Below are 18,308 nucleotides of genomic sequence, written 5' to 3'. Positions count from 1 at the left end.
TTCTTCTTCTTCTTCTTCTTCTTCTTCCTCTTCTTCTTCCTCTTCCTCTTCTTCTTCCTCTTCCTCTTCTTCTTCCTCTCTCTTCTTCTTCTTCTTCTTTCTTCTTCTTCTTCTTCTTCTTCTTCTTCTTCTTCTTCTTCTTCTTCTTCTTCTTCTTCTTCTTCTTCTTCTTCTTCTTTCTTCTTCTTCTTCTTCTTCCTTCTTCTTCTTCCTCTTCTTCTTCTCTTCTTCTTCTGTCTTCTTCTTTCTTCTTCTTCTTCTTCTTCTTCTTCTTCTTCTTCTTCTTCTTCTTCTCTTCTTCTTCTTCTTTTCTTCTCTTCTTCTTCTTCTTCTTCTTCTTCTTCTTCTTCTTCTTCTTCTCTTCTTCTTCTTCTTCTTCTTCTTCTTCTCTTTTCTTCTTCTTCTTCTTCTTCTCTTCTTCTTCTTCTTCTTCTTCTTTTCTTCTTCTTCTTCTTCTTCTTCTTCTTCTTCTTCTTCTTCTTCTTCTTCTTCTTCTTCTTCTTCTTCTTCTTCTTCTTCTTCTCTTCTTCTTCTTCTTCTTCTTCTTCTTCTTCTTCCTCATCTTCTTCCTCATCTTCTTCCTCTTCTTCTTCGTCTTCTTCGTCTTCTTCTTCTTCTTCTTCTTCTTCTTCTTCTTACTGTCATCTTTTTCCTTCTTTTCATCCTTTCCCTTCTTCTTATCAACCCCACACTACACCATAGATGGCCGATCGTTACATTTGAGCATAGGCGTTACCTTAGAATATGTTACTATAGGTATGAAATTTTCATCCTATAACAACACTAGCATTACAGGATTACAAAAGCTAAAAGACAATGTTGGCATAGATCACTAAAGTGTTACGCAGAGCAACACAAGAGACTGTGTTACCATAGACTATTGATAAAAAATAAAATTTTAACCGAAAATTAAATTTATATTTTAAAAAAAGTTGATTTGAATTAAATAATTCATTTATTTATCTTAGAGAGTAAAAGTAAAATCAGAATAGACATATGAATGAATAATTTTAAAAAGTTATATACTTTTACGAATAGTTATAAACTAATTGATTATAAAAAAATATTAAATTTTCTTAGAAAGTAAAATCCACAAACTAATCATTTATATTTTATGTATAATAAAATATTTTTAATAAGCTTAAAAATAAATAGATTATACTTACTAGAAAGAATAGCCTGTAATCTTTCAAATTTATATGTTAAATAAATTATTAAACTTATTATAATAATTAAAACCTATAAAATATATAAAAAATTATAAAATTTAAAAAAGAAAACTAAATAGAAAATAAAATTGGGCTGGGCGGCTTAATTTTCGGGCTAAGTTGGGCGGTTGAATTGTTGGGAAAACGGCAAACAAAATTTTGAAACGAGCCAAAAATGAGAGAGGGATCAATTAGGTCAACACACACCGCTCGCTCTCACTTATCTCTTTCTCGCTCTCAACGTATTCCTCTCTCCCTCTCTGCTAAAACATGTTCAATTAGGTTTCAATTAGGGTTTTGAGCAACAGATTCGGGTTTCAGGTTCAAATAAGATTTGAGAAACGATTTGGGTTCAAGTACCTCTTCCAATTGTAGCTGCGTCCGGGTTCAAGTTTAAGGTATAACCTCCAATTCCTCTTCTATTTAAACTCTCTCTGCCTCCCTCCCTCTAGCTATGATATATTAGTTATTTACGTTTTTGCAGTTTATATCTATTAATGAAGTTGACATCGATAATCTTGGAGTAAATTAGAGGAGAGATTTGTTGGAGAGACTTGTAAAAGTTGTTGAAAAAGATAATGAAAAGTTATTGTTAAAGCGTAGAGATCGGATTGATAGGTATTAGACTATTTCTGATTTCGCGTGTTATCTTTTTTGTGTTTTTTAGTTGTCATTGAAAGATTTTGTTAAGAAATAAAATTTGTGGTTCTATTACTGGTTGTGATGGGATTGATTTTACTAGGGTTGGAGTTCAATTGGCAACAATTGAAGTCAAATTTGAGAAAATGCATGTTGAAGTAGAGGCTTTTGTGGGAAGCAGAGCTCTGCCTTCTTTCTTCAATTTCAGTCTTGGTAAATTGGAGGTAATACTAGACAACTCATGTGTACATTAATATAGTTTTTTTTATTAGTTGAACGAACTCTTGACCTCTCGTAAAGGGAGTGAGAGAGATAATTCCGGATCAAGAGGCCACTGGTTACATCTATAGAATTGTGTCTTCCTGTCTTTGCAATATCTGGTCATAGACGTATATCTAATCATGTTCATTTCTTGTTTGGCTTAACAGGGGCGGTTAAACATTTTTCGTATACTTCCAGATAACAAGAAGCAATACACTATCCTTGACGATGTTAGTGGAATCCTCATGCCTTCTAGATGGGCTTAACTTTCACATGATTTATTTTTGACTTTCTAAGTTTAAGTTTCCGAAGGAATTTTATCTAAACACTAACTTTCTTCTATGTAATGCATCGTAGGATGACACTGCTTTTAGGTCCTCCCGGTTCTGGAAAGACTATGTTGATGCTTGCTTTGTCTGGAAAGCTAGATCCCAGTCTTAAGGTTTAATATCTGCAATTTATTATTTTACATAAGGACCTTGTAGTCTTAGCAGAAGATTTTACATTGAAAACTCTTTGTGTTCTTACCAGACTTCAGGGAGTATCAGATTTTTTCTCTTGATGGATAACATTGATGAATTTTTTGATTAACTTGTCGCTCTAAGTTTATGGACTATTGTGATTAGTTTTTTTCAAAAATGAAGCACTCTGTACCTCTCTGTGTATTTAATACTTTTCTAATCTAAATCTTTTTTCCTGTTAACTTAGATCCATAAAATGCCAGACAAAAATAAATATGATTATCAGAATAGGAACACAGATGAAGGTACACTCACTTTAATCTATTTACGACAATAGTTGTTTAATCTTAGGAAAGCATTAAGACTTGTGGAAATTGTAGCTTTCATTTAGTAGTAAACAAGTTGAGAAATATATACAAATACAGTAGGTTTGTGCAACTATTCTATCCTAGTAGTAATGTATATGAAGTGTTTTATGGTATTAGTATATTTAGGTGCTTGGAGAAAGGTGGGAAAGTGTAATAACCCCAAATTTTGGAATTTTTGAAACCCTGGTGAATAGTAACTTTTGGTGATTTTGCTGATTGAGTAAAATTGTCAGACCACCCTATGTAGGGGTTCTTTGATGGATATTCTGAGATCATATTAGCACTTCATAATGTATATGAGGGTATGTAAAGATCGTCAGAATTTGAATTCGTACACTTTAATTTTTCCCGAAAATCCACCAGATACCGACATGATTAAGTATAAGGTAACATGATGAAAAAGATTTCAATTCAAGGATTATAAGAAAGGATCAGTTAAGGAATTTAAAATATTAAGAAAGGTTTAGGGAAGCCCAAGTAATAAGATCCCGGATATGATCCTTCAAACGATTAACGAGAACGAGAGTTAAGTGAACCCTAAAACAGATAAGCGACCATTAACCAAACAATTAAGCACTAATCAAGGAATTAGCACAAGATGAGGTTATCAGGCCATAGGGAATTGACATGTGGCAAGTTGATGACATAAGGAAGGTGATGTAAGCATGGTTAGTAGATATTTTTGCATGATTGATTTGTGGCCAAGAATTTGAACCATGATTAATACTAAAGTTAACAAGTAACCAAGCTAAACACCACACAAATTACCAAGACAAATCAAAGAAGCATTCTCCTTCATTCTTCTTCTCTTGCTCATGGTGTTTCTTCAAAAAAGAAAGGAAAATTTTCCAAAGTTCATCATCCAAGCAAGCATAAATTCCTAGGTTGGTTTGGTTGGATTCCATAACTATAAACTTAGTTATATCATGAACCTAAGCTCTTGATTTCAAGGATTTCATGGCTAATCAATTCTCTAAATTTTTGAGTGAATAATGATTTCAAAACTTTAACTTTGTGTTCTTGAATTCTTTTGCAAGATCAAGGTATTAGAAGGTTAGATCAAGGCTCCCTAAGGCTCCCTAGCAACTTATTACACTCCAAGGAAGGTAAAACCTCATACCCTAGCTTTATTTTGAGTATTTAGGAGTTGTTATGCTTGATTTAGTATATGAGAAGCATGATCCTTGTTTGTTAGAAGTTTGGTTGGATTTGTAGTGATTTTGGATATGAATCTTGGTTTATGGTTAATGAATCTTAAATTATGATTAGTAGATCATGTTTGTGGTTGAATGAGTTGGAAAACCATGGGGTATGGACTGATTTCGCCTTGATCTAAGTAGTGTTTGATGTATTGATGATGTTTGGTGGTTTGTAGTGAATTGGTAAAGAGTTAGTGTAGTTTAAAATTGGGAAAACTCGTAAACATAGCCGTCGTAATGACCATTTTTATTTAACTGTTTGTACTTAGTGTTTGGGACAGAAAGCTCACTGACCAATCTGTAACTTTTCCATTTTTAGCTAGATCGTGTCGTAAGCTTCGTTTTGGTATATGGTCCGCTTAGATCCGATGTACGTTTTAGGAGAAACGACCGTTTTAAGTAACGGCATTTCGCGAACAAACCCTTACCCCTCGCATAACTTTGAAACCTTGTTTAAGGCCCTTAAAAGACTAATTGGATTAATAAACTTTTTTTTAAGGTGGATTAGGTAGTTCGTAAAGTACTCGCAAAAGAGTCGCCTTAAAACGTTTAACGGTTAATTTTATAAAAGTGGTGGAGCCGAGTGTACTCGAGCGACTTATGTAAATCGTTAAGCGCAAAAGCAAACGTTAGGGTCTAAGTGGATAAAGTCTAGTTTCTTAAGAGAACATGGTTTAATTCCGGCCTATGTTGTTGTTCATATGTTACCGGACCCACTCTAAGCTTAAGTCTACCCCGGAACACTCAGACAAGTTTTCTACCCGTTATACTGTTGTTATGATATAAATATATTGATGCATTATCTTGAGATAAGTGCATGGTTGTTATTAGCAAATTTCGCAATATATTGGAGCATGTTGATATGGTATATATATGCATGTTGTGAAATCGTGATATTTTATTATCAATTCAAATGCTTATAAACTGCATAATACCTATGCTAGAGATAAGCAGTAGTTGCATACACCCTTAGTATAGGGGATCCAAAGGTGAATATTTTTCTAAACCGGGAGTCGATGTTCCCGAGTATAATATATGTATATATATAGTTTTCTATAGCTATTAATCGAATAAGGTATATTCGATAGTTTTGAACAATAATCAAACATTATTTTCAATTATTCAACTAAAGATTTTACTTTCGTATAAGTATATCTTTCGATAATTATTATTCGTTTCAAGTATTATTCCAAAAACTTTTACTGGATTTATTTTGATAAAAGCTATTATTTATTAGAATATTATTTAAAGAATAATATTTAGATATTCTTCGATTATTTTGTAACTGATTTATTCTATTAAATCATCCTTACTTCAAACATTTTCAAAAATATTTTCGAGTCTTCAAAATGATTTTAAAAGTTAGAGCGGATCCCAGAACCCATTTTTAAATTTAAGATCTTCCTTTCGAAGGGGATTCACATACTCGCTAAAAAACTAAGGGATCCGACTCATGGTGTATTTTTGGTGCAACGAAGTTGCTAATTTGATAAAAGAATTTGATTACTTGCCCAATGTTCGGGAAGTAAGCCCAATCAAAATGCATCGGCATAGGCGACATGGGCTCAGTGGGAGTCCATAAAAGTGTAAGTGGCTCAGTGGGAGTCCATCAATGCATAAGTGGATGAGTGGCAGTCCAGCATAAGGTCCTAATACGGCCAGGTGATGACCAGTGGGGGATTCTTCCATCTACTAGTAGAAAAGGTGACTTAATTGATATCTTTGCCTGATCAGCAAGATATTAGGTTTATGCCAAGGTTTTCTTCTTTCCAAATTCAGTGGATATTGCAACTCTATTTATAATTTTCCTAACAGAGGTTTTCAAGGAATGTATGAGATATATATATAGGTGTATATATATATCGGGAGTTAATGAAGTATCTCGTAACTTCATTTCTTTCTAATGATATTTGAAAGATTGAATCTATTCAAGTCTATCTTGTAGTCTCATCTATGTGATGAACTTTTGAAACTGATTATACCTTGAACAGTGGTAGTTCAAGTAGTATTCTGAAAAGATATAAGTATATTGGAGTATCTTGTAACTTCATCTTTTCAACTTATATCTAGTTAATGATTATCTTATGCATGACAAAGATTTTCAGAAAAACGTTGAGACAAGGTTAGATACATGTGATCACCTTGCAACGATTTTTTATACAGTTATAAACTGGAACTCTGTGTATATAATGCATGGAAGAGGATTTCAAAGATTTTGAAAAGTATATATATACTGAATATTTTGCGAATTCGTCGCGTTAAGATATCAAACTTGGTTCATTTCTTCTTGACCAAGATTTTCATGAGTACTATGAAAATGCTCATATATTGTTAATTATTATACATGTTATTTTGGTGGGCTTGTTGCTCACCCTTGCTTTATTCTTTCATCACACAACAACAGCTTGACAAGATGAACATGACCAAGCTCCCAATTCACGAGCGGATAGGAAATGTTCCGAAGTTTCCTGTAGGCGTTGATGCCATTGTAGCTGAGTTAGGAACTACCAATAGGCTAGGCTTTCAACTTTTGATGTACTAGACTTATGTATATTTATGAATTATAATAATCGCAAAGAATATGTAAATTTATTCAGAAACCCTTTTGAGGTGTAATGACTTATAATTGTGGAATAAAATGACTTGTGTTATTTTTGGTATTCATCTCTGAGACTATAACTTGTGGTGTGTGTGTATATATTGTGGGGTCACAGTACGCAGTAGTTGGTTGTTTATTAAGATTAAGTGTTATTAAAGGAAATGAAACTCGTGACAACCCGGATCCCCAACCCCTGATTTGAGGGTGTTATAGAAAATGTAAGACTGTTGAGTATTAATGACCAAATCGGAGAAAGGTAGGAAATCCGAACTCAGCAAATTGGACGTAAAGAAAAAGGAGGCTCGTGTAGAATTCAAGGTGATCAATGACCAATATAACATAGCCAAGGAGAAATGTGAAAGGTTATATTATAAGCTGTTGTAGTTAGTAAAGAAGTAATGAGGTAAATTTACCTAATCTTGGCAAACTCATCAAGTTGTTATAGGATTTACCATATTAACTGTGTGTTGGAACTCTTATAAAATGGTAGGTTCATAAGGGATTATACAATATCTGACTTGAGGGATATTTACCTTGATGGATGATTGTACAGCTTTGTGTTATTACAATTATTACAATGTATATGACACTAACAAGTCTATATTAGGAGTTACTTGCTTAACTTTCTATTTTGGAATATATAATTTGTACTTGATAGTAATAAATTAATGTCGTTCTTAGAAAAGAGAAATATGTTGTTTTCATATCTTATATTATTGCCTTGTTTTTTATAAAAATTCTGGTATGACCCACCCCATCCCCCCCAAAAAAATCATGTGTTATGTGAGCCAAGTGTCTATTGAAGTTTATTCCCTGAAGATCATACTTTTGGTGCTGTAATTGTTGTCTTTTAGCACTTTCATGGTTTGCAGCGACTTGCCTGTTTGAGGATTTCACAGTATTTTTCGAGTTTAAATGATGTTATAAGTTCATCATCACTGGAAAGTTCACTACATTTATTAGGATGTGTTGTTTTTTTCTTAGATTGGTATCATCAGTCTACTCTAATGACTCAAACGCAAAAAGACTTTCAAGTTAACAAACCATCTATATGTATACAAGTGTCATAGAAGTAATCTGTTATGAATGATGAGTGTAAAGGATTACCAGTGCTGATCTTCGGGATGTTGGTTGTACCACTTGTAGGAATTTGCATTGTTGTGATTCATGTAAAATGGTAACTTGAAGTTGAAACCGTCTACTTTAGGATGTGTTAACGTTGTTTAGGCTCAATTGTCAAAAACTGTTTGTTCAGGCTCTATTTATATTTTGTTTAATTAGTGGATATATTTTTTGGAGCTATATCTATTTTTTTGCATCTTAATTGATTTGTATAGAGTAAAGTTTTTTGCTAGTGGACTCCTTATTGATTAGGAACATGGTAAATATATTATGTATTCATGTAAAATAATATTTTGTCCCCGACATCCTTCAATCATAATTTTGGATCCCTTGCATCTTGTAATTTCATAACATTATTATAGTAGGTATGAGGTCTGCGTCATGCACTGAATATGTTTGGTTTGATAAGTTTGTATAATTGTGTGTGATATGTATTATTTTGCTTTTCTGAGGAACAAAGAATTTAATCTGTTTGGTATTGAAAATTAACTTGATTTATGACTCTGTCGATTATTTACTTGACTCTGTACTTAACATGCAGTAGTTCTACATCAATCTATGTTAACTTCTACAGTAGAGGCTAAATACATAGCTACAGGAAGTTGATGTACTCAAGTGCTTTGGATTAGAAATTAGTTAATGGACTATGGCCTAGTGTTACACAAAAATCCAATTATGTGTGACAATACTAGTGCTATATCTATTGTGGCTAATCCAGTTAATAATTCTAGGAAAAAGCACATTGATGTAAGGTACCACTTTATTAGAGAACATGTTACAAATGGTAGCATTGAGCTCATTTTTGTTCCAACAGAAAAATAATTAGCTGACATTTTTACTAATACTTTGGATGAAGCAACTTTCACTAGACTTGTAGGTGAATTGGAATGCTCAATTCTTCATCCTAAGGCAAGAACTCAGCTAATATTTTGCACAAATTAATTTCTAGTAAATCAAAATTAATTTGATTTAATTAAAAATTAACTGGAATATGAATTATAAATATTTCAGAAATCTCTGCGTATTTATTTTTCAAAATTCAAAATTTAGCTTGAAATTTTTTAAATTATAAGAAAACTGTCTAACTTTTAATTTACATCTTTAATATGTAAAATTAACACAAGGCAAAGTCAAAGTGATCAAAAGTATATTGAGAACTGAATTCTCGATAAGTCTAATTGGCTTATCGACAAGCCATTATAAGTCTTCTCGAGTGAGTTCTCGATAAGTCAATTTCCTGACTTCTCGAGTGACTTCTCGATAAGCTTCACTTTGACTTATCGATAAGTCATTGTAGAGTTCTCTATAAGTGTTAACTTAGAGAGTTCTCTACAAGTATTATTTCAGACTTATAAATAACTCAGAACTGAAATAATTTAATTCAATAAATTATTTTGGTAAAATACTTTTGGAAAAATCATTCTGATTTTATTTTGTTTTATTCAAATAAAAATTGGAAACAATTAAATCCATGTTGGACAAACTGGGTATTTATTTGACATCTCGATAAATTAATTTTTAGTTCTCTACAAAGAGTAAATTAAAATGACTTCTCGATATGTAATTCACCTTCAAAATGACTTCTCGATAAGTATACTCCGAACGTCTATTTTTGACTTCTCGGTAAGTCATTTGCTTTTACTATAAATACCCAGAAATCTCGATACACATATACTTACGCCTTCGAGAACTCGAAGTGACCTAGCTTTTTCAATTCCAAACGGATTTCTCTCTCATTTCAAACTCTTTCTCACAAATTTTTCTTACCCATTCACTCTTACTCAACAACAATGGCACTCAATATTGTTAGAGCTGCAATCCCAGAGAATGGAACCAATTATCTTGCTTTTACTGATGCTAACCAAGCCCCTGATAGTTTCAAGGGTTTTGTGAAATTCTTGTCTGAATCCTATCTTGCAGGTGCTTTAACTGCTAACCCAGTCCTGTAATTGGATGTTCTGCATGAGTTTTGGACAACAGTTGTGGTGAGAACTGTTATGAATGACAACTTTGTATCTTTGGTGATAACTTGCATAATTGGAGGCCAACATATAGAGTTCGATGAGCAAGATGTGAATGCAGCTTTGGGTCTTCCAACTGCAAATCTAGTGGAGATGCCAACACAAGATGAGCTTGCTGAGTTCATGGACTTCATCAACTATGGTGGAAGAATCAACCTGGCAAGCATGAATAGAGCAAACCTAAGTAAAGAATGGTCCTTTGTGTTTTCTATGGTAAGGGCCTTCACATGCAGGAAGACAGGGTATAACAACATCTCAAGTGTGGTGCAGAAGCTGGTGTTCTCAATAGCCCACAATAGACACTTGAATGTTGGTCTATTGATCCTGGAAGAACATGCTACCAGGCTGACCATGCCCCAATCTGCTAGAGGTAAAGAAATTTTCTTTCCTAGATTCATTATGTATACTTTAAATCATAAAATAACAGACATACATTTGTTGAATGGTATAGATAACACTAAAATATGCAATTGTAAGCAAGTGTCCAAAATAATATTTGGTTCACCTACTACAAAGAATAAGGTAAATGTATGTCTGAAAATCACTCCATTCATGATGGAGAGGTTTAAGACCTACCCTTACCCAATGCCTGACATGAGATCAAATTTTCAATCTAGTACAACTATGGTCCCTGAACCTGTAGAAGTTCAAATACAGGAAAACCAACAGGGGCCTTCCCAAGCTGAGACCACTTCTTCAAACGAAATAGCAGCTAGGAAACCAACCACTTCATCCTTTCAAAAGGTTGAAGTGAGTAAAAAGAAGAGAAAGAAGATAACCCTTACTGTTATGAATGAGAGTGGTGAGGTACAAGTACAACCTGAGTCACCTTTGGTCAGAAAAACAAAAAAGGCTAAGCAAACTGAGTTGACCACTCAAGCCACCATGTATCCTCCCAAAAAGATGCAATTGTACAAATGGGGCCAAAATAGACTTTAGAGACATCCTCTCAACAGGGTGTTTCTATTGAAAAGAGCATTCTCCCTAATGCACTATATAAAGAGTCTGCACAACCATCACTTGATCAAATACAAGTGTATGGAAGGAGAAAAAAGGATGACACACACAAAGATAGCACATCTCTTGAAGCTCCCTCATCCATTCAGGGGGAGCTGCCAACACTCAGTCCTAAACTTCAAACTCTTATATCTAATATTTCCTCTTCCTAGACTGAAACACTTGAATCAAATCCTCAAGTGTTGCCCCTTTCAAATGACTTGGTTCAAAAAACCTTGGTCACCATCTAGACACCAAATTCAGATGGTGAGAGGCTACTAGCTGGGTAGACCTTGATGACACCATCACAAACATGGAGGATTCATCAGTTTTTACTGAAGACCCCATGGTGGTTGAAAATGCACCTTCATGTACAAATCAGTCTTCACAGACTATAAGGTTTGAGGGTAGTACTCCTGAGTGGGAGCTATCTAAATCCTCTCCAATTCAATTAGATGTTCCTGTTCCAGGAACAACTCCCCTCAAAACCCTAGCATAAATTACATTAGCAATAGATACTCAGAGTACAATTGCCAATGATCTTGTCATAGATGAGGCAAGTATTGAACATTTAAGTGATAGTGTGGTATAAGACACACAAGGGTTTGAGACTGGTGCACATGATAGTAACCCATTTATATCCCTTCCAATTCAATTGGAGGTTCCCACCACTTATGAGGAACAACAACTTATCACAAACACAGAGAAATCTGTGAGTCAAACTGTGACTTTCGTCACAGGTGGTTCTGACCCTTAACCCGTAACCTCTCAACCTCAACAACCACACCTAATCTCCCAATGGCTCCAAGAAACTGAAGATCAACCTTTAACCATTGAAGATCTTGTAGTTGACCAGATTGGAGGCCTTGCACAAATCTCACAACAGCTGCTCACATCCAATATGACAAATCAGGACTACCAAGCTATCATGCTCACCTACCAGACAGATGTTGAAGAAAATCAAGTGAACATTATTGATGAAGTTGGTCAGGATGCAAACTGTGATGCTTGGCTAGACAAAGAATTTTCTATTGAAATGGATGTTGTGCTAGCTAAGTTCAGGGAAAAGTATATCACTATTTTGGGAAGCAATGCTAGATCTCTCACTCCTCAAGAAGTGTATGATGCCATCAATAATGTATACAAGGCTCAAATCAATGATTTCTACAACTTTGGAAAAGCACTTCAAATCACATTGACTGGACATCAAGTGTAATAACCCCAAAATTTTGAACTTTTTGTAACCCTTATGAATAGTGTTTATGCTGATATTGCTGAATAAGAAAACTTTTCATGCCACACTATGTAGGGGTTCTTTTATGGATATTCTGAGATTTTATTGGTACTCTATATGATATATAAGTGTATGTAAAGATCGTCAGAATCCAAATTTGAACCTTTTGATTTTTCCCGAAAATCCACCAGATATCGAAAGAATTGAGTATAAGGTAACAGGATAAAAAGGATTTAAATTCAAGGATTTTAAGAGAAGATCATAAAAGGAATATAATGTATTGAGAAAGGTTAAGGGAACCTAAGTAATAAGATCCCGGGTATGATCCCTCAAACGATAAACAAAAACGAAAGTTAAGCGAACCGTATAACAGATCAGCGGTCATTAGCCAAATAATTAAAAGCTAATCAAAGAGGTTAGTGGGGATGATGTCATCAAACCAATAAGAAGAGGACAAAGGTGGGAGGGTGACATCACATGGTGACATAAGCATGACCAAGCAAACTGTGTTGTTGGTTGAATTAGAACCACACAAAAGTTACCATGGTAAAAGGTAATAAAACAAAACAAAACAAATCAAAATGTCAACCAACCAAGCCAAAACATTTCATTTTCACCAAAAACACAAAATTATTTCATCTTCTTCATCAAAGCTTTCGGCTTTTCTTCTTTTCCAAAGAAAGAAAAATCAAAATCCTAGTTCCAAGCTTTGTTAATTAGCAAGGTAATTATCCAAGACTCCTTATGCATAGATATAGCTATCCTACAAGTTTGAGCTCCTAAATCATTCACAATCTCTTCCTAAAAATCATGGAAGAAGATGGTGAATAGTGTTTTTCAAGAACTAAAATTTTTGTTCTTGAGTTTTTGTTTAGATTAAGCTTGGATAAGGACGTTTAAGGGTGATTCCAAGCTAGTTATTTATTCTCCACTCTCCAAGGAAGGTATAACCCCTCCAAACCCTAACTTTATTTGAGTAATTAGGTTTAGTTTTGCTGTTATAATTCATGAGTGGCTTGTTTGTTGTGAATGTAGAGATTAGTTGGTTTTGTGAAGTTTTTGGAGTGGTAATTCTTGGATTGTTGATTAATGAACTCAAGTGTAGTTTAAATTCATGTTTAAGAATAGTATAAATTGATAATGTGGAGTTGTTGGGGCTGTTATAATGAAGTATGGATGGAGTTTGGTTGGGATGTTGATTTTGAGTTGATTGTGAGATGATTTGGAGTGGTTTAAATTTGGGTAATCGCGTAAACATAGTCGTCGTAATATCCGATTTACTTTAGGCTGTTTTTGTTCTTAACATTAGGACCCGTCAACTCACTGCTAGGTTTTGACCATTGCCATGATTAGATAGTTCATGTTACGAGCTTCGTTTTGATATGTAGTTCGTTTGATTCCGATGTACGGTTTAGGAGAAACGACCGTTTTAAGTAATGACGTTTCGCGAACGAATCAATTCCCCTCACCTTACTTTGAAACATAGGTTAAAGACCTAAAAAGACTAATTGGAGTATGAAACAATTATGTAAAGTGTATTAGGCAGTTGGTAAGACACTCGCGAAAGAATCGCCTTTAAACTCGTAATGGTTAAGTTATTAAAAATGGTGGAGCCGAGGGTACTCGAGCGACTTAAGAGAATCAGTAAGCGCAAAATGAGCGTTAGAGTCTAAATTAGTTAAAGTATAGATTTATAAGTGACTTTGGTTTAATTCCAACTTATATGTTGTTTATAGGTTACCAGACTCGTCCCAAGCCATTTGTAACCCCCAGTCGCTCAGGCAAGTTTTCTACCCGTTATACTGTTGTTGTGATGTATACATTTGTATATGTATTATCTTGTGATAGATGCATGATGGTTAATTAGCAAATTCTTGCGATATATTGTAGCATGTGATATGGTATATATGCATGCCTGTTTCGTATTCTTGATACATATATCTGTTGATTCAGTTGATAATACATATGCTAGAGATAAGCGGTAATTTGCATATACCCTTAGTTTAGGGGACCGAAAGGAGAACATTTTTTTAAAATCGGGAGTCGATGCTCCCGAGTATAATATATATATTTATATATATATGAATAGTTTTTAAAACTATGAATCAAATAAGGTTTATTCGATAACTTTATTTTATTAATGAATATTATTTTGAATATTCATTCGAGTGCTTATGACCCCGTTTATTTTATTAATGAATATTATTTTGAATATTCATTCGAGGGCTTATGACCCCGTTTATTTTATTAATGAATATTATTTTGAATATTCATTCGAGGACTTATGACTCTGATTAATTGCTAAATAATATTCTTTATTTTATTAAAGAATAATGTTTCGATAATCAAACTTATTTTTGATTATTCAAATAAAGATCGTACTTTCGTATAAGTATATATTTGGTTATTTATTATTCATTTTAAGTATGAGTTTTAAAATTTCTATTTCAATTATTTTTATAAAGATTATTCTTTATAGGAATATTATTTAAATAATAATATTCAGATATTTTCTAATATATTGGGACTGATTTATTTTATTAAATCAGCATTACTCCAAACATTCTTAAAAATGTTTTCGAGTCTTCAAAATGATTTTTAAAGGTTAGGGCGGATCCCAAAACTCATTTTTATATTTAAGATCTTCCTTTCGAAGGGGATTTAAATACTCGCTCAAAACCTGAGGCATCCGGCTCCGTGGTGTGTTTTATATTCGCAACCAGGTTGCTATTTTGATAAAAGAGTTTTGATTACTTACCCAATACTCGGTGATAACTCCTGGTGGCGGGGATGCTCCTTCGACACCGCCCTGGATCCTTCGCCGCTGTAGAGGTGTAGCTGTGGTTGGGTTCCTACAAAACAACACCGGAAGGGGGGTTGGAGTCCCGCGGCGCCTCCGGCGTGAGAGTAAGAACTAGCTTTTTGGGAAGATGAGGATGAATATGAATGTACGGTGGCTGTGCGTGTATATGAGTGTGAAAGAATGATTAACCCCAAAACCTCACCTTCTTGGGCTATTTATAGCCCAAGGGTAGGGTTTTGGGGTTGGTACCTCTGAATCGTAGCCATTGGTTCTGGGAGCGGAGGACACCTGGCGGGAGTGGATGCTTTACACGTGTCAGCGCGGGACTGGTTGAGGAGTGTTTTGAGGATCCTCTGACACGTGCCCTGATTATTCCCATGATTGATGTGTGACAGTTGTCCCCGTCACGTGCTCGGGCCAACGTCTCATGTGCTGGGGTCTATCAGGGTTCTGCTTGCGGGACTGAGCTTGTTAGGAGTGGTGCCGTGCGGGACTACCCCTCCCAAGAGCCGCGTGGAGTTAGGGGCCTAAGAGTAGGCCTCCTAGGAGCTGTATGGAGTTAGAGCTTAGGAATAGGCCTCCCAGGAGCTGTATGGAGTTAGGCGCTTAGGAGTAGGCCTCCCAGGAGCTGTATGGAGTTAGGCGCTTAGGAGTAGGCCTCCCAGGAGCTGTATGGAGTTAGGCGCTTAGGAGTAGGCCTACCAGGAGCTGTATGTACTATCAGTATGTACTATCATGTGCCCCCCACTCCCTTATGCAGATTTTCTGGATGGGGGAGTGTCTTTGGGTTTATCTTTATAACATGAGTTTTTTATTGTTTTGTTGGAAGGAGTTGAGGTTTTCTTGGCTCCCAGTCCGGATTGCGCGGAGTTCGGCGAATCAGGATTAAGGTGGTTGTCATTGTCCGGAGTTGTGCTTTTCTTGCTCCCCTAGTCCGGATTGGGCCGAGTTCGGCGAATCAGGACTAAGATGGTTGTCCCTCGCAGGAGTTGAGCTTTTCTTGCCCCCCAGTCCGGATTGCGCTGAGTTCGGCGAATCAGGACTTAGGTGGTTGTCCTTGTCAGGATTTGAGCTTTTCTTGCTCCCCAGTCCGGAGTTCGTGAGTTCAGCGAATCAGGACTAAGGTGTTTGTCATTGTCAGGAGTTGAGCTTTTCTTGCCCCCCAGTCCGGAGTTCGTGAGTTCAGCGAATCAGGACTAAGGTGGTTGTCATTGTCAGGAGTTGAGCTTTTCTTGCCCCCCAGTCCGGAGTTCGTGAGTTCAGCGAATCAGGACTAAGGTGGTTGTCATTGTCCGGAGTTGAGCTTTTCTTGCCCCCCCAGTCCGGACTGGGCCTAGTTCGGCGAATCAGGACTAAGATGGTTGTCCCTCGCAGGAGTTGAGCTTTTCTTGCCTCCCAGTCCGGATTGCGCTGAGTTCGGCGAATCAGGACTTAGGTGGTTGTCCTTGTTAGGAGTTGAGCTTTTCTTGCCCCCCAGTCCGGAGTTCGTGAGTTCAGCGAATCAGGACTAAGGTGGTTGTCATTGTCAGGAGTTGAGCTTTTCTTGCCTGTAACACCCCCAGATCCGGGGTCGGGGATCCGGGTCGTTACGAGTTCCATTTCCCTTAATAACACCCAATCTTAATAATTACTCAACTACTCTGTATTGTGACCCCACAATAAACACACACACCACACGTTATAGTCTCAGAGATGAATATCCAAAAATAATCACAAGTCGTTTTATTCCACAATTATATGCCAATACACCTTAAAAAGGTTTCTGAATAAATTTACATTTTTTTGCCATTATTACAATTCATAAATATACATAATCTGGTACATCAAAAGTTGAAAGCCTAGCCTATTGGTAGTTCCTACCTCAGCTATGGCGGCATCAGTGCTTCTAGAAAACTGCGGAACGTCTCCTAATCTCTTGCGAATCGGGAGCTTGGTCCGGTTCATCTTGTCTATCTGATGTTGTGTGATGAAAGAAGAAAGCAAGGGTGAGCAGCAAGCCCACCAAAATAATATGTATAATGATTAACAATATATGAGCCTTCTCATAGTACTCATGAAAGTCTTGGTCAAAAGAAATGAACCAAGTTGATATCTTAATGCGATGAAGTCGCAAAATATTCAGTATATATATATATACATATATACTTTTCAAAATATTGGAAGTCCTCTTCCATGCACAATATACACAAAGTCCCAGTGTATAACTATATAAAAAAAAATATCGTTGCAAGGTGATCTCATATATCTAACCTTGTCTCAACGTTTTTCTGAAAATCTTTGTCATTCATAAGACAATTATTAATTAGATATAAGTTTAAAAGATGAAGTTACAAGATACCCCAATATACTTATATCTTTCCCAAATACTACTTGAACTACCACCGTTCAAGTTATAATTAGCTTCAAAAGTTCATCACATAGATGAGACTATAAGGCAAGATTTGAATAGATTAAATCTTTAAAATATTATCAAAATAAAATGAAGTTACGAGATACTTCATTTCATATAAACATCATTTTGAAAACTTGACCCTGCCAACACTCAACAATCGCCCAACCGTAGCCTTTCTATCGAAGTGCTCTGGGTAGTGTTGCAGAAATTATCCAATTGGATGATGAACTCATTACGGGAGTTTGCCGCGCCAGGAAGACCACTTACGATGATCAGTCGTAGTAGTACAACCCCACCATTTTCTACATGTAGAGGAGAACCTGTCGGATTTACTTGTCAACCGAACACTGAACTCCTAAGGAATGGACCGCCTTAGCGGAACTTCCAGGCCATTTGGGCCAATATAATAAGGCTGGGCCGGCGCTACTCGGCCACTTACGCCACTCCTAGTTCAGATGAAATCCATGACTCTGAAACGTAAAGCTTGTCCCCGCTTTCCCCAAGTAGAAACTTGTTGATACGGCTCCACCAAGAAGTCGTATCTATTTGGAAAGGAGAACTCACCGATATTTCCCAGGCGATGCCTGTTAATGGATTAACTTGTTCCAAGAATTTTACTTCCCGAGTGTTGGGTAAGTAATCAATTCATTTATCAAAACAGCAACCTTGTTGCGAATATAAAACACACCACAGAGCCGGATCCCTCAGGTTTTGAGCGAGTATTTAAATCCCCTTCGAAAGGAGGATCTTAAAAAAAATGAGTTTTGGGATCCGCTCTAACTTTTAAAAAAAAATCATTTTGAAGACTCGCAAAACATTTTTAAGAATGTTTGGAGTGAAGCTGATTTAATGAAGTAAATCAGTCCCCAGAATATTTAGAAAATGACCGAATATTATTATTTAAATAATATTCCCATAAAGAATAGTCTTTTATAAAAATAATTGAAGTAGAAGTTTTAAAACTTATACTTGAAATAAACATTAAATAACCAAAGAAATACTTAT

At 35.6% G+C, this 18,308-nt stretch overlaps 1 protein-coding gene across 2 annotated transcripts in view; it reads left to right on the top strand.

Annotated features, from left to right (window-relative positions):
* The first annotated feature begins 1,354 nt into the window (after nt 1-1,354).
* LOC141719907 (uncharacterized) overlaps nt 1,355-18,308 on the top strand; it is a 42,815-nt gene continuing 25,861 nt past the window's right edge. Inside the window, exons 1-6 of one of the 2 annotated variants that reach the window (XM_074522274.1) lie at nt 1,355-1,606; nt 1,693-1,826; nt 1,951-2,071; nt 2,276-2,338; nt 2,466-2,550; nt 3,975-4,043. The gene's annotated coding sequence lies outside the window, so the exon portion shown is untranslated. The remainder of the gene's footprint in view (nt 1,607-1,692; nt 1,827-1,950; nt 2,072-2,275; nt 2,339-2,465; nt 2,551-3,974; nt 4,044-18,308) is intronic. The other variant, XM_074522269.1, reaches the window with a different exon arrangement.

Source organism: Apium graveolens, chromosome 1 (assembly GCF_009905375.1).
Source record: "Apium graveolens cultivar Ventura chromosome 1, ASM990537v1, whole genome shotgun sequence".
Taxonomy (NCBI): domain Eukaryota; kingdom Viridiplantae; phylum Streptophyta; class Magnoliopsida; order Apiales; family Apiaceae; genus Apium; species Apium graveolens.
This window is presented reverse-complemented; position numbering and strand designations above follow the sequence as displayed.